The sequence below is a fragment of the Rhamphochromis sp. 'chilingali' genome, assembly GCF_963969265.1.
Source record: "Rhamphochromis sp. 'chilingali' genome assembly, chromosome: 5".
NCBI classification, from domain to species: domain Eukaryota; kingdom Metazoa; phylum Chordata; class Actinopteri; order Cichliformes; family Cichlidae; genus Rhamphochromis; species Rhamphochromis sp. 'chilingali'.
This window is the reverse complement of record NC_137932.1, coordinates 15,606,520-15,629,804: the sequence shown is the minus strand read 5'-3', so window position 1 is coordinate 15,629,804 and position 23,285 is coordinate 15,606,520. Positions and strand designations below refer to the sequence as shown.

Sequence of the window (23,285 nt, the reverse complement as noted above, 5' to 3'; positions counted from 1 at the left end):
ACTGTTGGGTGCGTGTGTGTGTCCTTGCATTATCTACTGCCTGTTGGTGCTGGTGTTTAAGTGCTGCTGAGAAAGGAAGCAAGAAAGATGGGAGAGAGGGGGAGGTGCAGTGGGAAGAGATAGAGGAAAAGAGTAACGGCAGAGAGGGGGGAGAAAGCAAGCTTGGGGAAAAGGGGAGGAGAGTTGTCCTGTATCTCCAGAGTCTCCTTCCACAGCCGAGGGGCAGTGACACAGCAGCAGCTGCTTCTGCTTTTCCGAGCCGGAGTAACAGTCATATGGAGCTGAATTTATCCCCCCAGCAACATCTACCAGCAGCCACTATGGACTAATCAGTCTACCAGTCCTGGCTCCAGTCCAGCTCAGGGTGTCTGACTTTTCCCTTCGTCAGGCTTGATCTGTATCGATGATGATATACACAATAGTTACTGCACTCGGTGGGCTGAAACGTACAACACACAGGCAATAATGTCTTACAGACGGGTCAGGTGGCCCCATACAGCAGGGTTAATTCCCTGCCATGGTGGCTATCCTCCTGCACCTCACAAACCCAGTGAATTTGTAGAGGGCTGGCAAAGGGCAGCGAGTGACAAACGAGAGGGGAATACAGAGAGCTGCAGAAGAGAGTATGAGCCTTGTTGGCTTGCTGTTGTTTGTGTGCACATGTGTGTGAACTGTGTGATTGTACGGTAATTAAATCACGCAAGCCTCTGTTTTGTTGCATTGTACATGGAGCCTAGGCTAGCTTGGGTGCTGACTCGATGGGCCAGACTTAATTACAAGGAAAAAAAGCACAAACTGTAATTATGCACAATCACACCTGCACAGCATTGCCAGCTTTACAAAGGTTGTCCAAACAATGTTCCCTACAGGAACAGTTTAAAATTACTAATAAGGATGCTTAGAGGACGATCTAGCGGTGTTCCCTTATTATCTACTGTATATATTTGGTTTGGACACCGCCTTAACCAATATAACCCTGACTGGTTTTGTCCGGGAGCAAATAAAAAACAGAACAGCAGGAGACTGTCAGCAAAATGTGCCGTGGCTACTTTGATAATCTTTTTATGTCTCCAGTGGAGTGAAATCTGTCTCATGTGCACCTCTAGCCCTTGCCCAACTTAGACAACACCATAATGAGCGGGCAGCATATAGCTGTACAAACAGACATATGGTGACACATAATTGAAAACAACTTGATGACATCTACACAAAGGGTGACTCTTTGCACAATACAGAAATAGACGCACATAACGAGGCCCTTGATGTACACCACAAGCTGTGTTTGGCAGATTTTCAGACAGTCTTTTTTTGTTTGTTTTTCCAGATGATCTCAATTCATTTTGCTTCTTAACCAGCAATGGCAGACAAGTCAACCAGCAAGGCAAGCCTCCCTGTCATACTGGTACACTGATCTGTCACTCACTTGCTAACAGCTCTTCAACCCAAATGAAAAATGTCTTAAAAGCTATTATTAATGTTCACCATTCTTTTGCAATCTGATGCAAAATACTATTGCTAAGTACAGAAAAAAAAGTCAACTTTAGTGTGAACCTATAAATGAGAAAAAATGAGGCAAAAGCTGACATAAACCATCTTGCAGTTGGTGCAGCGTAATACTTTTTCATATAGTTTGTCAGTGGAAATCTACTGTGTAGCCTGTATATAAAAGATGTACATAGCCACATTTTGAACATTGCTTTTCAGAACCTAAACTGACAAAATTTGGATTTCAAGATGAATATAAACACTAGCAAACTTGTTAAGTAGACTTCATCCATTAACCGTATGGATGTATGGTTGTATCCCACAGATAGAAACAAATGCTGATTAGTGATAAGAGGCTCAGACTAAGATAATAACACAATCGCAGTGTTTGAAACTAGAGCAGAAACTTCTTGGATGTGCTCTACTTCGAAGCAGCACATAATGTTTGTCAGATAACTGCTTCAAAAGGCACTGACACAAAGAGCAATAACGAACAGAGGTCCAGTTCGGTGACTTGAATTTGTAGAGGCGTGGCACAGCAAACAGCTGTGTAGGCACAACCGCCAGGCAATGAGAAAACACTCGCGATTTTTATCTTTCGCAAAATCCAAATGGGATTTGGTTATTTTGCTGGGAGAAAGAAACTACAGGGACTGATTTCATGGCTGAAGTCTATAGGGATTCCTCAAGTGGCCTCTTCAGGAACTGCACTTTTTGGCACTTGAGCATTTTGGATTCATTTTTCAGCCCTGGAGGTTGCAGCTTGAGTGAAAACCATTTCAGTTAGCCAAGCTTGTGGAATAGATTATAGGGGCTTTTAAATGCTTCATGCACAGAATGATAGCATAGGTTTCAGGTGAGCAGTGTGGCAGCAAATAGTGAGCAGATCACTGACAGCTTAAGTACACCGCCATGATTGAAAGGGCGCATTGGATATACGCTGCTGTTAGGGGAGTATGTCATGTGGGTGTGAAGGAGGATCAACTTGGCTGTTTGAACTACCGGGCAGCTTCTGTTTCACGTAGCTCCAGGTTTGCTTTTTAGCTAATAAAAAGTGATGCCTTACTGATTCTACTGATTCACACTCTACACATTATTTACCAACTCTTAATCTTAAATGGAAGCATCTGCTATTTTTCTCATTCCTGTTCTTTGCATTCATCACCCATCTGTATCCCTCACTAGTGTAATAACAGAACTCCAAAATGTGAGAAATGCCATAATGCCTTCTCTCTTCTCTACTAAAACCTTTCCTGCCTTCTGTAATGCTAAATTAAAAGCAGCACAAAGTGATTCATGGTTCTTGAAATCATATCCCCGCTGACACTTCGCTGTCACTCGTAGACTCCTCTTTGCTCACAAATGCAAACATCTACTGTCACACAGAGGCATAAACCAACACGCATTTAAAAACACACACGCACACTGCAAAACACACACTTAAGACTAATCCAGACATACAGTACTCACATACCGCGCATTCACAAATTAGAAGAAATCAACTCATCTAGAAAATACACACGTGCACACATGTAAAGAAATATACACAGAAAGCATCTTATCCAGTGTGCATACTCGCAGTAATAATATAATAAGATGGAAATGTGAAACACATTCAAAATGTGGACAAACATGGAATATTGCTGTTTATTTCCCTTTTAATAGTATTACACAGCAGAAACTGCAGCATTGCTGTGACACCCTCGTTATCCATGGACGTGTGTATGTGGCCAAATGCATTCACAGCCAAACACACATGCTGACAGATTAATGTGAATCCTTGTTTTGCTGACAGTCCGAGCATTTAAACGAGCGAGGTTGTGCATGTTGTAAGCTGTTTCCTATAAGTGCCCTGAAAAATGTAAAAATGGAACACGCATACAGACGTGCACTTCCTGTCTCTACCTCCTCACAAGATAAAGCCATTGAGAAGTCTGCATGAAAATGTGAAAATGGGTTTACTCTCCTACTTAAAATCACCATAAAGGAAACAGTCTCAGTGGGATAATATAGCATATTAATGTTTATGGACACTTAAATCCTCTAGAGCCTCTAGCTACAGCACATTACCTTGTTCTCTTCATTTTTGTATGTGATTCAGGTTTGGCCTGTGCACCTCAGAGAACATATATGCAGCTGCAGAGCAACAATAACATGCATGAATTAGAAATGAGGTTGACACAGAGATGTAACAGATCTTCTGAGTTTCATTCTGCAACACTCCCCTCATATTGCGGCAAGTAAATATGGCTGTAGGATAGGTAAGGTTAGAGATAGATATTTATATAGAGGAAAAGAATCTTAAAAAGAGGGCAAAACATGTACAGTATTTATGCACAATAGTTCATTTCAAGACCAGAACATATTCATAATAAACTAGCCATGAGTGTTTGCGGTAGATACTGCGCACTCAGTCTGTAAAACTATAATCAAGGACTCAGAGCAAAAGCACTGCATTTCACTCAGTTCTTCATCAGGCTCATGGATAAAGGAACACTACTTTTAGGCTGGTTACAAGGATATCTGGACATAATAAATTTAAACCAAACTACTTTTTCATATTCTTTGTGCCCCCTGAAGTCATGAAAGATTATATTTTAACTTATGCACGCAAAATACGCACAGGTTTTAGAAATGTCTTTAAGCACATACCAAGGTCTGAAGAAATGAGTGTTTCCCTATTCATTTTTTTCTCCAAAGAAAAACAAACCCCTCACTCTTATTCCATCCTGAGGCGCCAGAAAATAAAATTTAAATAGAGTAGTTTACAGGTTAAATAAAATATGAAGTATACGTTTAGAACGTATACATAGACTTTTCTACAAAGCCTGGCACAACGACTGCGTTATTTGTAAAACACAGCAACATTAGGAAATGGGATGCAAACTGCAGTTTGTCTTCTAAAAAAACAGACATGCCCCCAACATCCACTCTGCTCCCCTGAGGTCTTGTAGCAGTAAACAACATTAGTACCTCCACCCCTGTTTCTGCGAAAGACCAATAATTATTTAAGCTTCACATATACACATTGTAAGCGCCAGACGTCTGCTTTATATTTTTATTTACGATTGAGTTCATGTTTGTTTATAATTCATAGATTCATTACATAAGTCATCTTTTCAGGATTAATAAATGTGAAAATATATGTGTTTACATAAAGTAATTTTAAGTCACTGTTTTGGGATTGGAACCTAAAAGGGGGTACCTCTCACTTTAATTATGTAAGTGCAATAGTAGCATGAAACCCTGTGTGAGAGGGAAGGGGAGGAGCATGGACAGAGAGGTTAGGAGTCTCACGGTTTTCTGACCGTGTGCACAGCTAGTTCTGGATAACTGCTATTTTTTGGAACTTTCATGCTTTTTAGGAAGGAGTTCATTGTTACATCTTCCGTTTGTAATAAATAAACAGTCTTCAAATCATAATGCAACTGGAAGCATTTCTTTTGGAAACCAGGAACACGCGTCAGCCATAGACTCTTCTTTTTTGAACTTGGTTTATTGGAAATTACCCTACATTTAGTCAGAAAACCCTCTTGCTCCTTTTTTGGGAAAAGGAATACTGAAAAGGATCATGTTTAGCAACGCCGTGCACTGTGGATTGAAGGTATAGCCTACTTGGAGGAAGAATCACGGTAAGCAGTGAAAACAAGCTTTGCTACTGTGGAAATTTGTCATAATGCATGAGAGTGATGAAGAACTAGTGTGTGGAAAAAGAGAACCAAAAATGACAGAAAAGGCTGTCGAGGAAAAGCTGCACAGGTTGACCCAGTCTAGAAAGGCTAAGCTAGGCCACCTAACTAGCCAAGCTAATCAGCTCGAACGGCTAATGGAAGATGATGCTAACGTGAATGCTGTTAAGCAGAAATTGCGTTTAGACTACCAAGATTCATTTGGAGAACTGTGTAAGATAAATGATAGTTTGAGAGTATTAATGCATGAGGAAGAATTTGAAAAGGACCAAAGTTCTTGGTATGAACCTAATGCTAGTCGTATTCGTGGATTTATGCAACATGTGGAAACATGGGTTAAAGCAGCTGAGGAGCGCACAGAACAAGCTAGACAGTGTGATGCAGACATCCAGCCTTCCGACAGTGTTTCTGTGATGTCCGCTGCATTAAGCAGTAAAAGCAGGAGGCGCAGGTCAGCCGTTGGGAGCCAAGTGTCCACTGCTTCCTCAGTACGCCTCAAAGCTGAAATGGAGAGAGCCACATTGCTCGCACAAGCAACTGCTCTCAAACAAAAACAAGAGCTTGAACGACAGGAAACTGAGTTGAAAGCAAAAAGAGAGCAGCTAGATCTGCAAACTGCTATTGCCGCCTCTGATGCGAAATTAAAGGTATTAGAGAATTTTGAAAATGAGCGCTCGTCACATGTGAGTCCTGCATACCCAACAACTATTGATTCTGGATTCATACCATTACCTGTAAGTCAAACTCCAGTCACCAACACAGAAAATGGATATGGGGAATTCATGCCTTTACAAAATCACCCTATTGGTACGCAGCAGTCTAGAGTGGATTTTGCAGCAGATGAGCAAGCAGTTGAAACACTCTGTACTGTTATGACACGTCAGAATAATATAACGGAGCTGATGGTGAAACAACAAAAAATGATGACATTGCCACCTTTAGACATCCCTACCTTCAGTGGTGATCCTCTAGATTACAATACATTTGTAAGCGCCTTTGAGCACGGAGTAGAGTCTCGCACTGAAAGTCCTAAGGATCGCCTCTACTTCTTAGAGCAGTTCACTAATGGACAGCCGAAAGAGCTAATAAAGAGCTGCCTTCATATGAAGCCAGATGTAGGCTATCACAAGGCTAAACAGCTCCTTAAAGAGCATTTTGGAAATGACTACAAAGTTGCTGTAGCCTACATGAACAAGGTCTCAAACTGGTCACCTATCAAGCCAGAAGATGCAGAAGCTTTAAATGCGTTTTCACTCTTTCTGACAGCTTGCTGTAACACCATGGCTGAAGTGAGTTACATGGAGGAACTTGATAACGTCGCAAGCCTGAAAGCCATTGTAGCAAAACTTCCATACAAGTTACGTGAAAGGTGGAGATCTGTTGTGTGTGGTATGCAAGAGCGAGGCGACAGACGAGTCAAGTTCAATGATTTGGTGGAGTTTATTAATAAACAAGCCAAAATTGCACTTCACCCTGTTTTTGGTGACATAAAGGATAGCACCACTGCTAAACCATTCACCATTAAACAAAACAGTAACAAGGATCAGAAAAGGGTTGTAATGAAGAAGTCATTCACCACCAGTGCCATACCACTGGACATTCAGGAGAAAGACACAAAGCCAATGGAAAACACAAATTATGTGAAACCCACTCCACAGGCATGTCTGTTCTGTAACGGTGGGCACATCATAGACCTGTGTGGTAAGTTTAAGGGCAAGCCACACAACGAAAAGTTGGAATTTTTGAAAGGCAAAGGACTGTGTTTTAGCTGTTTGAAGCAAGGTCACATGAGCAAACTTTGTAAGAGAAAGGTGAGCTGTGAGGTATGTTCTCTTGCTCATCATACATTGTTGCATATCAAGAAAAGGGACACAGACGCTGACACAGAGAAGAAAACTAAGAACAGTGAAAGTCAAACGATCTTAAGTGCCTTTGTCTGTGCAGAGTCTGAGGATTGTGGGCCAGCTGGGGCCGGGGAAGATGACTGCACACTTGCAATAGTTCCTGTACAGGTCAAAGCCAAAAAGGGAAGTGTAGTAGTGCAGACTTACGCCTTCTTGGACCCAGGAAGCTCTGCCACATTCTGTACGGAGACATTAATGGACAAATTGAAGATCACTGGAAGGAAAACTGACATACTACTGAAAACTATGAATAAAGAGAAACCTGTCTGTACTCATGTAGTGTCAGGCTTGGAGGTCAGTAGTTTATCTGGTGACGACTTTATTGATCTGCCAGATGTCTTCACACACCTGTAGGAAAAGAAAACATACCCCTACAGAAAGATCTCGAAAAGTGGCCTTACCTTAAAGAAGTAAAACTGCCTCGAATTGAGACTGACATTGGATTGCTTATCGGAGCAAATGTACCTAAAGCAATGGAGCCATGGGAGGTTGTAAGCAGTGTAGGTAATGGACCGTATGCTGTAAGAACCAAGCTAGGTTGGACTGTGAATGGACCTTTGAGAGAAACTGGCTGTCATGCAGACAAGAGAAACCCAGCCAAGGCTAATGCAAACCGCATATCAGTGAGCCGTTTAGAGAACCTGTGGCTTCAACAGTTCATGGTGGATTTTCCAGAGGGAAGAAAACATGATGAAGTGGAAATGTCAAGAGAGGACCATCAGTTTATGGACATGGCCATGGAATCTGCAAAACTGATGGATGGCCACTATACAATATGTCTACCTCTGAAGAACAGATTGGTCAACATGCCAAATAATCGCTCAGTCGCTGAACAACGAGCACGTAACTTGAGGCTTAAATTTCTCAGGAATGACTGCTTCCGACAAGAGTACACAGACTTCATGGAAGACCTTCTTAAAAAGGGCTATGCAGTACAACTGTCAAATGGTGAACTGGCGCACAAAGAAGGAAAAGTGTGGTATATACCCCATCACGCCGTGTACCACCCTGTGAAACAGAAATTAAGAGTTGTGTTCGACTGTGCAGCGTCCTATCAGGGCACATCCCTGAATGATCAACTTCTTCAGGGTCCAGATTTGACCAGCAGTCTCATTGGTGTTGTCATACAATTTAGACAGGAACCTGTTGCAATTATGGCAGACGTTGAAGCAATGTTTCACCAGGTGAAGGTGCCCGACGGTGACTCTGACTTACTTAGGTTCCTCTGGTGGACAGGTGGCGACTGCAATCAAGCTTTGACTGAGCACAAGATGACTGTGCATTTGTTTGGGGCCACATCCTCACCCAGTTGTGCCAATTTCGCTTTGAGGAAGTGTGCTGAAGACCAGAGTAGGCAGTTCAGAGCTGAAGTTGTTCAAACAGTATTGCAGAACTTTTACGTTGATGGCTGTCTCAAGTCTGTCGCTACGGAGGAGGCAGCTATATCAATGTGTCAAGATCTAATGAAAATCTGTGCCAACGGAGGCTTCCGTCTCAACAAATGGGTGAGCAACCGAAGGAAGGTGCTTGACTCCATCCCAAAGTCTGAACTGGCAGCAGAAATGAAAAGCCTGGACCTGGATCATGGCAAACTTCCACTTGAGAGGGCCCTTGGTCTCAATTGGTGTGTTGAGTCAGACACATTCAGATTTAAGATCAACATCAAAGATCGCCCATTCACAAGAAGAGGACTTCTTTCTGTCATTGGATCAGTGTATGACCCATTAGGCATTTTGGCGCCAGCAGTCTTGCCAGCAAAGATTATCCTGCAGGAATTGTGCAGATTGAAGATCGGGTGGGATGACGACTTACCTGAGCACATAAAGAGGCGGTGGACTGACTGGTTAACTAGCCTTCCTGCTTTGGAACACTTCTCAGTTGCAAGATGTTTCAAGCCCAAAGATTTTGGAAATGATGTATTTGCACAACTACATCACTTTGCAGACGCAAGTGAGGATGCATATGGCTCAGTCAGCTACCTACTCATGCGTAACATGAGCAATGAGACACAATGTGCATTTATGATGGGCAAGTCCAGAGTGGCGCCTCTCAGGCCTCCTACCATACCCCGCCTGGAATTGACTGCTGCTACAGTAGCCATTAGGATGGATAGTGTCCTGAGAAGAGAGCTACAACTGAATCTTGCAGAATCAGTTTTTTGGACAGACAGTACGGTGGTGCTCCAGTATCTCCGGAATGAGACCACGCGTTTTCGTACGTTTGTGGCAAACAGAGTTGCAGCTATTCTGAAAGGCTCTGATGTGGAACAGTGGAAACACATCAGCACAGACAAGAATCCTGCTGACTGCGCCTCAAGAGGGCAAAGAGTAGATGAATTTATGAAGAACAGAACGTGGGTGTCTGGGCCAGATTTTCTTCGCAGTCCAGTAGAGTTTTGGCCTAACACTCCACTGAATTGTTCGGAGATCGCTTCTGGTGATCCTGAGATCAAGAGAGCCACAGTAAACAAAATAGAGGTGGAAGAAAATGTTGCTCCATTCAAGAGACTGATAAATTACTTCTCATCATGGACAAAGTTGAAAAGAGTGGTGGCGTGGTTCCTGAAACTTAAAGCCTTACTTTGGAGTCTCTGTCAAAAACGTAAAGAGCTATGCGTAACCAGTGTGGAGAATAGCCTTGACAATGATCGACAGCTGAGGCAAAGTCAGATTGACAGTTTCAGGACAAGCTTTAAGCCTACACAAATTTCAGTGGAAGACCTGAATCAAGCAGAGCTCGATATAATCAGATTTTGCCAAAAGGAGAAATTCTCGGAAGAGGTTTCGGCTCTTCACAAGGGACAAAGTGTGAAGCGCAATAGCCACTTATACAAACTGAACCCTGTACTACAGGAAGATCTGTTGAGAGTTGGTGGAAGATTGAGCTGGGCAGCTATGCCGGAAATCGCTAAGCAGCCTATTATCCTGTCTAGAGACTTTCACATTTCTGACTTAGTCCTCCAACAGATACATGAAGAAACTGGGCATGGAGGGCGCAATCACATGCTCTCTGAATTGCGACAGAAGTTTTGGATCCCAAGTGCCAACACAGCCATTAGAAAGATCATCGCAAAGTGTGTGACATGTCGTCGCTTGCATGGGAGAGTTGGGAAACAACTGATGGCTGATCTTCCACAAGAGCGAGTGTTGCCAGATGATCCACCCTTCACCCGGGTTGGTGTAGACTACTTCGGCCCATTCGAAGTAAGACGTGGAAGAACCATCTTAAAAAGATACGGTGTTATATTCACTTGTTTAGCGGTTCGTGCAGTACACATAGAGCTGGCCTCATCATTAGACACAGATTCATGCATAAATGCAATCCGGCGCTTCATAGCATGGAGAGGACAAGTGAAGGAGATTCGCTCAGATAATGGGACGAATTTTGTTGCTGCCAATCGTGAGCTGAAGGAAGCAATCGCTGACTGGAACACTTCACCGTTTCAGCATCTATTTCAACAGCATGGAATTAAGTGGACATTTAACCCTCCCACTGCTTCACATCATGGCGGAGCATGGGAGAGGTTGATAAGATCAATACGAAAAGTGCTGAATTCTACTGTGAGAGAACAAGTTCTGGAAGAAGAATGCCTTCATACAGTCTTATGTGAGGCAGAGTCGATCATCAACAGCCGACCAATCACCAGGGCATCAAGCGACCCAAATGATTTGGAGGCTCTGACACCTAATCATCTTTTGTTGTTGAAAACAAAACCTTCATTGCCTCCAGGATTGTTTGACCAGAATGACCTCTACTCACGACGTAGATGGAAACAGGTGCAATATATGTCCAATCTATTTTGGAAGAGATGGACTAAAGAATACCTACCTCAACTTCAGGAACGTCAGCGGTGGGCCACAGCATCAAGAAACTTTGCAGAAGGAGATGTCGTTCTTCTTGTGGACGACTGTGCACCACGAAACTCATGGATTATGGGAAAGATCATCAAAACTGTTCCAGACAAGAAGGGTCTCGTTCGCCGAGTACGGATAAAGACAAAGACTAATGTTTTGGACAGACCCATCACCAAGATTTGTCTGCTTGTGGAATCTGAATGGGCTAGTGGTAAAGACTAAGCCCCTACGATGAGCCATGTGCTAGCAACCTCTGGCTCTTTCCTTCTTTCTCTCTTTCCTTCTTTTCTTTCTTATTCTTTTTCATCTGTTCTTTTGGAAATGGACAGAAACCAGCCTTAATATACTTTGCAAAGCTGATTGGCAAAGTATTGGACAATTCATTTGTCTATAAATAATATTTTGTCATGTGTTTAAACATTGGATGTGTCTAACATGGTTCATATTAAGTTTGTAAAGTTAAAAATGTGGTAATTGTTCTAAGGCAATACATTATTAGAACAATTAGGGGCCGGTAATGTAAGCGCCAGACGTCTGCTTTATATTTTTATTTACGATTGAGTTCATGTTTGTTTATAATTCATAGATTCATTACATAAGTCATCTTTTCAGGATTAATAAATGTGAAAATATATGTGTTTACATAAAGTAATTTTAAGTCACTGTTTTGGGATTGGAACCTAAAAGGGGGTACCTCTCACTTTAATTATGTAAGTGCAATAGTAGCATGAAACCCTGTGTGAGAGGGAAGGGGAGGAGCATGGACAGAGAGGTTAGGAGTCTCACGGTTTTCTGACCGTGTGCACAGCTAGTTCTGGATAACTGCTATTTTTTGGAACTTTCATGCTTTTTAGGAAGGAGTTCATTGTTACATCTTCCGTTTGTAATAAATAAACAGTCTTCAAATCATAATGCAACTGGAAGCATTTCTTTTGGAAACCAGGAACACGCGTCAGCCATAGACTCTTCTTTTTTGAACTTGGTTTATTGGAAATTACCCTACACACATTATTACCCAAACCACAATCTGTTCTTGGCCCTTTCTAACCACTGTTGACCATACTTAACCATATATTAGAACAAATCTCTCTACATCTACCCGTGGTTAGAACGTAAGCTGCAGACATCAAGGCATGCACCTAAAAAAAGACAAGATTCTCTTCAGCACAGGCCAGGCCACTCCACTTGAGCTGATTGATTTCCCATCAGTTCTATATCCCTGATAACTGCATGCCTGGAGGGCTGCAATGGCTCCAATATTTCACTTCTATATACCCGCACAATCACACTCTCTTTAAAGCATTCAGTGCGCAAGCATGTGTATATGCGGGGCGTGGGTGGGTATATGGGTGGCATTAAAAAATGTAGGTGTGCTGTGCATGCCGTTGTGTGAGGGGAACAGCACTAGCTGCTAGTTACATGGTGACATTTGTGGTAATGACATGCCAAACATTTCTGCATATACGCAGGACAAGAGGCAGATTTGCATTCTGCTCCTGCTACAGGTCCCTTTATGTTTTTTTTGGTCAACAATCCTCCACTGGAGCAAATTAGTGAGCTGCGAGCAAAAAAAACATCCACAGTCAAAGCAGAGATAAAAAAAAAAACTAAAATAAAATCTTTAACCACCATACGGATGGTGCAGGTGGAATTTTATGCTACCACAACAAAGCTTGGAGTGATTGTTTAAAAATTCACATGGGTACATTTGTTTTCTCCTCTAGCCACACTCTGAGATTTGAAGTCTTTGATTTATAAACGTCCAGTGTAGCTGCTTTATGAGATGCTGAGCAGATTGCCAAATTGCCCTCTAACAGAGAAAGTGCCATTTAGGGTGGCAGTGATTTTTTTAAAGGCTGGATCTAATCATATCTTGGTTCTAGCAGTGTTAAAGTGTGGAACAGACAGAAAGATAAACTTCTTATCTTCCATTCAGGGCAATTTGCTTCTCTGCTGGAATAACAGCCGTTATTTAGCTCTAGCTGTGACCCTTACCTAGTTACCTTTGCAATTTGTATTCTTCCCAGAGCCGTCTTGGTCTTTTTCTCTGTGCATAACATTATCTCTGAGAACGGTGCAGACAAAACGTTTAAAACTGGATCATTTAAAGGCGCCTTTTCTACAGTTTGAAATACTAGCTGGATTCTATCAGATAAACCTCTGAATATACTCCATACTCCCCCCATCGCACAGTTCTTTAAGCTAGGTTTAGATAAAAGCTTGACTAATACTTAAAAACCAAATGAATTTTCTGGGTCCTCAGGGAAAACCAACAACTGTTAATTGAAAAGGCTAAATGTGTGAATGCTTTCCCCTTGCCTAATATTGACACCCACTGGTTTGTGTTTTCAAGAAAATCTGAAAAAAAAAAAAAAAAAGCTTCCAAGTACGACAAATGATGAATATTTACTCAGGACTTTCCTCTGTGCACTATGCAAACTTTTATATTTTACAGTAGTTCAGGCTCCAGTTTTGTGCTGTTTGTGTGTGGGATGTGGTGATTAGAGAGTGAGGAAAGCAAGCCTGGAAAGTGGTGCCAGTATTTTTCCAACTGCTGTGCTTATATTAGCGTAGGTCATGCAGCAATCCATAATGCATGGATCGTTAACAAGGCTGGTATTTTTGATCCATAATTAACTCCTGGAGAGTCTTGGGTCGATTTGTGGCTCTAAGACCGATAGTGTATGCATTTTTCTAAGACCCTCCAGGGGTTAAGGAGTATATATTCAAAGGGTTTTTCAGAGTTAAACACGATGGCTGCATGCTGCTTTTCTCCTCTGTCTCTCCCAGGCCACGTTATTGTACAGTATTGTAGCTATCGATTCACTGTGCCATTTGGCTATTGATTGGAGTGGGTGCCATTATGTCAGTGAGATTATAGCCCTCCGAAGCATAGCAATACATGAGTGCAAAACCAGTGGCAGGGAACCGGTGAGACGAGCTGTGTGCTCACTGCATCAGATGCAATAGCAGCTGTGTTTCGGCTAACGACACTGAGCACAGCAAAGCAAGGCACAACACAGAACCACACAGTTTAGCGTAGCACGCTTTGCCCAGTAGAGCCTAGCACAGGAAAGACAGAGCACTCTCATGAATCCAGTTTCTATCTCTGCAACAGGACCAAAAGAAACACACCTAGGAGGGAATAACCACACTTCTGCGGACATGTAGATTTTATACTGATGAGGCTCACTGTGGCCCAGTATTCTGTGTGACAGCCATTGCTTCCTGACTGTCTTCTGCTGACCATTCAAATTGCCCACAACTCACCATGTGGCGGGGTGAGGGGGAGAGGATTTCGATTAGGAAGGGGGAGTGATGTGGAGTGAGGAGGGTGAGTGGGTGTTCACTGCCTCTGCCTGTTCGGTGGCCTTCAGATCGGCCCATCGTGTATTTATAGCAATATGGGATCTAATTGCATTTCTAGCAAAGGCCTGAATTTTAAGAGACTCCACAAATGGAATTCCGGGCATGCAGAAACATGATCCACTGTGCAATGAGCATGTAAAATGCATACTCATGAAAAGCAACGCGGTTCTGCAATCTATGTAATGCAAAAAAAGAAAAAAAGAAGAAAAATCTAAAGCAAAGCCCATCAACAAGCTGTGTTGTGGATGCCAGTGTGAACTCCCAACTGCTGACCCTAAGGCTGTGGTTGTGCCGTGCCATGTTTCTCAATGAGGCATGGTTTGAGACAGTGTGAACAACCCCAGTTGAGAAGTAACCCTCTAGGTGGGAAATGAATGTTAAACTGGCACTGCTTTCATGGTACAAGAAAATGAAATGCCTCAGGACAACTGCCCTGAACTCAGAGCATCTCATGTTCACTGCAGCCACTGCAATTTTCACAAAATAAATGCAGTTTACAGAGAGGTAAAAGGCAATTCTGGGGTGTGCCCTCTGTAGGGCCACTATTAAAATTCAAATTCATGGTCTGTTTATTGGATAATAAATTGAGCATGAAAGATTAATTTGCATTTAGTTCATCCCAATGATATAGAGCAGCAATTTCTATACAGTGGTGCCCAGAGCTTAATAACCCAGAGGCAACACTGGCATATCAATATATGCTTTCTTTCTTTCAAGGACACAGGAGTGGAGCCCCGTGGCAACATCTCCGCTGTGATTCACACTTCATGCTTCCTCCCACTTAATTCTTGTCACTCAGAGTCTGAGCCGACATATCAGACACACTTAACGCAGTGCCGAGAGTTATCACACATTCAGTGTAATCAAAATCCTAATGAACATCATTAAAATCAAGGCTTTAAAAACTGAGGCTTACATCACTGTGAGTTTACACACAGTTAGAGCGTATGCATGTGTGTGAGAGTGTGTCTGAAGGGCTATCAGAGCCTGTTGGAGTGCCGCAGGCAAAAAAAAAAAAAAAAAAAAGCCACCAAAAACCACAGGGGTCACCTCTTATTCAAAGCAGCCCTGACACTGGCATTTTTCTTCTTTCACATTTTGAAAGCTAATTTCTTCGTGCAAAAGAGCTGCAGCCGACAGATCAAGCAATGCATGGAGTGAACAAGCTGGGTGGTCACATCAAGTTTAAGCACCAGTCTGGAAACCAAAAGGTCACGTGGTTAATCCCAGCAATGGCTAATGTGCTGCTTAGATTAAATGGGTATTAAAAAAAAAGAGAAAACCTTTAATGTGACAATATTTGCTATCACTTGACACAAGGCCTGTGGGTTTTATTCATGAGTGGTTTAATGATTAATATGCTCATTGTTTTAATCTATGAGGCGTAAGAAAGTTTATGAAAAAGGCCTTTTAGTCTCAGCTCCACACACAGTCCACCCCCCAAATAACATCTTACTGTTACATGACATACAATAACAGGAAAACAGCATGTATTCAAACTTCAAAGGTTTACAGTTTGAGCTCGTGGACTGATTTTGTCCTCTTATATACACTCCAATAATTACCAAACTATAGTTCTGACTGGTAGCTAAAGGAACTGGTTATCACACACCTATAACTATACGGCCTAACACACACTTTAATCATCTGAAGCTTCACAGTGGTTACACCTGCAAGATTAACCTTTGGAGTCATCTGGTTAAAGCCACGGCTGGTGGCTTTAAAAACTCAGAAATGAGGCGAGAAATTGAAACCGAGGCTTGTTCTCTCCGAAAAAGAAAGAAATATTGAAGTAAATGCGTGTGTGCTAAAAGGGAGGAGCACCTTTCTTTCTTGTGCCCATTATCAAATAGAAAGGCTCAAATATCGATGAGGTGGGAAAGCACAGGGGTCGTAAGGATTAACAGTCGCGTGCTGTGGGGGCGGTGTGAACGTCTATGTGTGTGTGTGTGTTGGGTACGGAGGCTGTTGGGGGCCTCTGAACACGGATGGACTGATTTTCCGCGCAGACCGGAGGCACGAGCCGCTGCCGCCCGGGCACGCGCTGACTCTTCAAAATAAACAGCTGCCTTAAATGGAAACCGGCGGGGGTGAGGGGGTGAGGGGGGGACGGAAGCCCCCTGCTTATCGAAGCATGGCGACAAATCTAATCATTCAAATAGCTGTAGAAACAAGTAATGCTTGGCAATTACTTTAGCCCCCCCCCCCCCCCCCCCCCGACACACACACACACACACATAGCACGAATTCCTTTAAAGGAGCGCCTAAAATAAGCCCCCCAAAAAGAGTCTGAACAAGAACGAGGGAAAGTGGCAGAACTGGGAAAGCTTTACACCTACCAATCTTTTTTAAACTTACTAGCGAGGAAACTGTGCTTTCTGTGATTTCAACCTCTCAGCATCACCGTTTCAATGTCTGGCATGTGCGCACATCCCGCTCCGAAGCAGCGCTGAGACAAGTGATAGCACGTTCAGGAGTCATTTGGTCTCCTTTTAATAACCTGCTCTTTCCCGTCACCACCGTGAAGGCAGAAGGGCTTCTGCTAACTCCTGCTGGCTTACCTCCACTGGACGGTGAATCGCTGCCCCGGGTGCTGAAACGCTTAGTCTCTGTCCAGGGTGCTGAATTTCATTGCGGGTTCCGGAGAGGCTTTGTAAATCCGCTGCGAGGAGGCGCCGGGGAAAAAAGAAAAAAGAAAAACGCCGGTCCAACAACTGCTGCCGCCGTTAAGTTATGTTAAAGAAAATCCTATTCCCAGCTGCCTCTCCAGCACAGCGCAGACAGGAAGAGACGCGGAGCGACTGTGGCTCGAACACGTATGCAAAATTGTTCATTCACATTTAAACGGTGAATGCTGCAAGTGTAGCCTGCTGGCTAAATGGAACCGTTTTGGCAAGTGTAACTGCTGAGGCTTCTTGGCTAGTTGCTTCTTCCTCCGGATAGGCTTAACCACCTCTCTCTCTCTCGCTCGCTCTCTCTCTCTCTCTCTCTCTCTCTCTCTCTCTCTCTCTCTCTCTCTCTCTCTCTCTCTCCTATTCTCCTTGCTCTATCAATCACTGTTCAGTTCTAATATGTTGGAGTGACAAGTAGGAAACCAGTATCCCAGTATTGTATAGCTTACAATAGACATTACTGCCAATTCTTAAACAGAAAATCATTTGGAATTAGCCTCATTGGTCGTGATGTGATAAAGAAACGTTCAATTTGATTTAATTCAGTGCGACTGTGCACAAAAAGAAAAAGTCTCCTCCTGCTTATAAGCTCTCTAAGTCTCTCTCTCTCTCTCTTACACACACACACACACACACACACACACACACACACACACACACACACACACACACACACACACACACACACACACACACACACACACACACACACACCAGGGAGAAATGAATTGAATTTATGGTCAATTTATTTATGTAGAGGGAACAGCCATCTGTTTCGGGCCCCTCCTGTCCTGTCATTTAGTGTGTTTGCCCCCTTTTTATTTAAAAGTGTTACAGTTTTTCTGCAGGAAATTTTAGTAGCACATCAACACCGGAAAGGGGGGAATTGAGGGAGGGTTCAATTAGAATAGGTATGGCAGCAGGTGTCTGAATAACAGTATTATAAGAATTAGTGTTACAAGTATAATTGAGATTTGTGTGACTATAAACTGGCAAAGTCTTTTTGGGAGCACCGATAAAATGCGGTCACTGCTAGGACACAGACACTCATCAAGTCAGCGTGTTTCATTATCTGCAGTATGTGAAGTCAAAAAGCCTTCTGTGTGGAGTGAAAGTAAAAGACTAATATTATTCACATTAAGTGTGTCCTGGATTCGGGTTCTAGTTGATCTAAGATCATGCTTTATTTCCTAGTTCTCTTCCCTTATGTTTTCTCTTTCCACTCGCCTCCTGTTTTCTTATCTGTGTCTCTCTGTTTGTCATTTCCCAGATTACTCTGTTCCCTTCTTCTTGTGCCCCTGTTTTCATACTTACTTTCTTTGTCTGCCTTTTGATTACTTTCCCCACCCCAATTAGTATTGCCTTTGTTTAGTCATCTAATCAGTCACCTCCCCTGTTTCTCTTTGGTTCAGTGCCCGATCGTCTTTATTCAACCCAGATGCCAAGCGTTTCAGCTTGGCATCTGGCGTTTTTCAGCTAGTTTTATTGTATCTCTTCAAGATTTGTCCCTTTCTTTTCTTTTCTTTTTTTTTTGTCGTCTAGTTTTTGCATCAGTTTGCAGTCAGCACAGTTTGCTTTTTGTCTTTCACCTCAATTGAACTACACTTTGCTACTCGACATGGTCTTCTGCTGCCCATCTGCTTCACGATTCCATGTCTCATTGGGGATGCTCGTCTGCAAACCTTGGCTGTAAAATTCTCTTTGAGTGACTTTTACCTTCCTATCAGCTCAAACTAGTCTGGACATTCCCTGCTGACATTTGATATTGACAAGGTATTTTCACCGGTGAGAGAACCGGTGCTCACTGGATCTTTTTCTCGGTTTCAGGTCATTCTCTGTAAAGCCTAGAAATGCTTGTGTGGGAAAATCCCAGTAGATCAACAGTTTCTGAATTACTGAGACCAGCCACGTTCGAGTCACTTAAATCACCTTTATGTCCCATGCTGATGCTCAGTGTGATCTTTAGCAGGTCACATGCCGTGTCTGCATGCCTAAATGCACTGTGTTGCTGCCAGCTAATTACCAGAGTTATTAGGATGCATTTTCTGGATTTTCTGGGAACCATGACTATCTGCTCACCCTTCCCATGTATGTTGCTGTGTTTCACTGATTAAGTAGAAACTATGATCCAGACCGAGAAGGATCAAAGCCATTAAGATCCACTGGGATCCATGGATATCTCCCCAAAATTTTACAGCAATTAACCAAAAACTACAAAGGTCAAACACAAAGTGGTGTTAAGATAAAACATCATGAGGTTTCCCATCCTCTGGGGTCCATGATTGTTTGCTAAAAAGAAAAGAACACATCTGAGTCACAGTGGTTGACAAGCTAAATTTGCTATCCACTGAGCCATGCAGGTGAAAATGTTAACCATGATTTAGTCACTGAAATAACTCTTTAATAGCAGACAACGGTATGAGACAGATGAAACATGAAGTATATTACATAATACCTTCAGATAAAATGATGAGTTCACAGCCGAGTTAGTTGGATGCATTAGCGGTTGTCCTTTAGCAATATCAGACTTGGAATGAGATTGCCTGGGTCCAAACCTTTATATGAGTCCTCTCCACTGAGTTGACAAGGCTAATATGAGGCACTAAAACTGTTAAAAAGAATAAGGTCACTAACTCCATATCAGTTTACACGGACATAGTATAGTTGGCGTATGGATAAAGATGCCTTCAAGAACAACTAAAGTCCAGATTGAGGTGTCATACACAGTATATAGGCCATGCTTGTGAGGTTTGCAACAAGAACATTGTAATGTTTTTTCATCAGGGATTTGGCTGTCCCCATCTTTGTGGAGGAGAGCTTTCTGCTCTGTCTCATTAGTTTTCAAAACCACATCCATAGAGTGACTGTGCACAGCTACTTAAAATCAAGTAGGCACAGAAAAACCCTCCTGGAGTCACTCGTCATTTTAAAGTTATTCAGAACTCACACATACCGGCATCACACTGAAAGTAATTTTCAGTGATTAGGGTTTTCATAAGCCAATCAGTGCCGATTAGACTCGGGTATAAAGGGAGATGTGAGGTGACTGGCTGAGTAACCTTTGATGGATGAGATCAGAAGGTTATTCCTCGGCCCAAGTCAAAGTGAATGTAGGATGAGGTGTGTTAAATATTGAGGATCCCCCACCACCCCCTCATTCGACAGTTGAGTCGACTCTAGCTCCAACTTCAGCGTTATGTAATGTTGTTTTCCTCGTGTTTTGTGGGGTGTGGGAAAGATTGTAAACCAGCTGCTAAGGAGGGGTAGTTGACTGTGTAATGCTTGGTTTCATCATACGGGCGTGAGTACTATAAAGGCCGCTGACTGGAGCTACCTGTGTGACTGCAGAAGAATTTCAAGTGCCGCAGATACTCATTTGATACAAATAGCTATTCTTTACTTAGCAGTCCCTCAAAGAAAGCCACAGTCGGATCACAGCACTTTAAAAATCCACCAGGGCCTTTTTGTATGCAAATAAGTTCAGAACATTATATACACTCCTACAGAATCCCATTATAGTCTCCTTTAGCACCAATTAGTCATCACGGACTGCTATAATTATCATGGCGATATGGAGTACAAATACACATTTTTTAACACAATACAGTATTATCTGGGATGTCTTGTTTTTACAGAGAAGTGTACAAATAACCACTAAAACTGTGGGTGTAGACTTTATAATACATTAAAATTACAGTAAAGATTAGAATGTCTGTACCACTGTAAGGTTGGCCAATCTCATTTCCACATCAAAATACAAATAAAGCAGGAGACACAATGGCCACAATGTAGTGCCCTGTGTTTGATAGAGTTGTAGCAGCAGAGTTGTAGCAGTCTCTTTAGACTAGATCAGTGTTGTATTTGTGATTAGTGACTGAATGTGATCCTTACAAAAGAACTGGCACTGACAATTCTTCCTATTATTGCAGCTGAATGCGGTAAGGAACAAAATAGAGCCTCTAAAGAAAGCTGTTGAAAGGAGTATTTATTAAAACCGCTCAAAGTATTGCCTTTGTTTGCACCTCTAATCTATACTTTAATAATAACAATGTATCTAACAACAGTGAAAAAATAATCAGTTATCTGCAACAATATAGAAAATTGTCTCCCTTTGAAAATGATATTATTAGCACATTGGACTATTATAACAAATGCTTCATTGTGTGAACCCTTTTGCTGTAACTGTGGTTGAGCAAAATTCACCTAGTTTATGTACTATAACATAGCAGAACCTTCAGTTTTTCATTATCATGAGCAACATGATGCTTGTGGGTTTTTACTTTGGTTTTTATTTTTATTGTATAGATGGCGCTGATACACTAGAATGCTCAAATCTGAACTTGAATGGCATCCCATTTTTCATCCATAGGGTTTTATATGACGGCAGCCCATCCTTTTGCAGCTATAACAGCTTCAATTCTTCTGGGAAGGCTTTCTGCAAGGTTCAGGAGTGTGTTTGTGGGAACGTTTGACCATTGTTTTAGAAGCACATTTGTGAGGTCAGACACTTATGTTGGATGAGAAGGCCTGGCTCACAGTTTCTGCTCTAATTCATCCCAAGGGTGTTCTGCCGGGTTGAGGTCAGGACTTGCTTTGTGCACAGTCATGGTGGAACAGGACGGGTCCATTCTCAAATTGTTCGTACAAAGTTGGGATAATGAAATTGTCCAAAATGTCTTGGTGTGCTGAAGCTTTAAGAGTTTTTTTACTGGAACTACAGGACAGAGAACAAACACTGAAAAAACCCCACCAAACTTTACACTTGGCAAAATGCAGTCAGACAAATAGGTTCTTTGGCAACTGCCAAACCCAGACCCATCCATCTGATTGCCCTATGGAGAAGCATAATAAATCACTCCAGAGAACACGTCTACCCTGCATGCTTTACACCACTGCATCTGACACCTTGCGTTGCGCTTGGCAATGTAAGGCTTGGATGCAGCTGCTCGGCCATGGAAACCCAATCCATGAAGCGCTGTTCTTGAGCTAATCTGAAGTTTGGAGGTGTGTAGTGATTGACCCTGCAGAAAGTTGGTGACCTCTGCGCACTATGTGCTTCAGCATCCATTGATCCTGCTCTGTCATTTTACTTGGCCTGTCACTTTGTGGCTGTTTTTTCAATCACTTCCACTTTGTTACAATACAATTAACAGTTGACTTGAAATATTTAGTAAAGAGGAAATTTTATGACTGGACTTGTTGCACAGCTGTCATCCGATCACAGTACCACACTGGAATTCACTGAGCTCCTGAGACCGACCCATTCCATGCCTATGTGCTTGGTTTTATACACCTGTGGCCATGGAAGTGATTGGAACACCTGAATTTATTGATTTGGCTGGATGAGTGAATACTTTTGTGCAATATAGTGTAACACTGCCAATAAATTCTTTACCGTCTTCCCTTCTTCTTCTTCTTCTTTTTTTTTTGCTGTTTCCTTTATGAGTTGCCACAATGTATCATCCTCCTGTATCACACCAACCCTCTCCATGTCCTCGTTCACTGCATCCATTACAGCCTTCTCTGCGGTCTTCCTCTTTCTTTGTTTCTAAAGCTATTAGCCTGAGATGTCACTCTGATGTACTAACTTTTGGTCACTCCCAACAAAAATGTTAAGATCTGCCACATGTCTTTTTGTCAGCACCACCGTCTCCAAATCATACACCATAGGAAGTCTCCCTACTGTGTTGTAAACATTCCCTTTCACTCTTGCTGTTATCCCTCTGTCACATATCACTCTTAAGACTCACCTCCATCCACTCCACCACGCTTACACTTTCTTCTTCACCTCTCTTGCTTTGGATGGATGCACCCCAGGTATTTAAACTCATCTATTCAATTCAATTCAATTCAATTCAGTTTTATTTATATAGCGCCAAATCACAACATAAGTCGCCTCAAGGCGCTTCATAGATACAGAGAAAAACCCAACAATCATATGACCCCCTATGAGCAAGCACTTTGGCGACAGTTGGAAGGAAAAACTCCCTTTTAACAGGAAGAAACCTCCGGCAGAACCAGGCTCAGGGAGGGGCGGCCATCTGCTGCGACCGGTTGGGGTGAGAGAAGGAAGACAGGATAAAAGACATGCTGTGGAAGAGAGACAGAGGTTAATAACAGATATGATTCAATGCAGAGAGGTCTATTAATACATAGTGAGTGAGAAAGGTGACTGGAAAGGAAAAACTCAATGCATCATGGGAATCCCCCGGCAGCCTACATCTATTGCAGCATAACTAAGGGAGGATTCAGGGTCACCTGGTCCAGCCCTAACTATATGCTTTAGCAAAAAGGAAAGTTTTAAGCCTAATC

General features: G+C 42.5%; 1 protein-coding gene across 1 annotated transcript in view; it reads right to left on the bottom strand.

Moving 5' to 3' along the window:
* tmem121ab (transmembrane protein 121Ab) overlaps window positions 1-17,203 on the bottom strand; it is a 60,968-nt gene extending 43,765 nt beyond the window's left edge. The window contains exon 1 of the mRNA XM_080883462.1: window positions 16,863-17,203. The gene's annotated coding sequence lies outside the window, so the exon portion shown is untranslated. The remainder of the gene's footprint in view (window positions 1-16,862) is intronic.
* Between the last annotated feature and the right edge of the window lie 6,082 nt (window positions 17,204-23,285).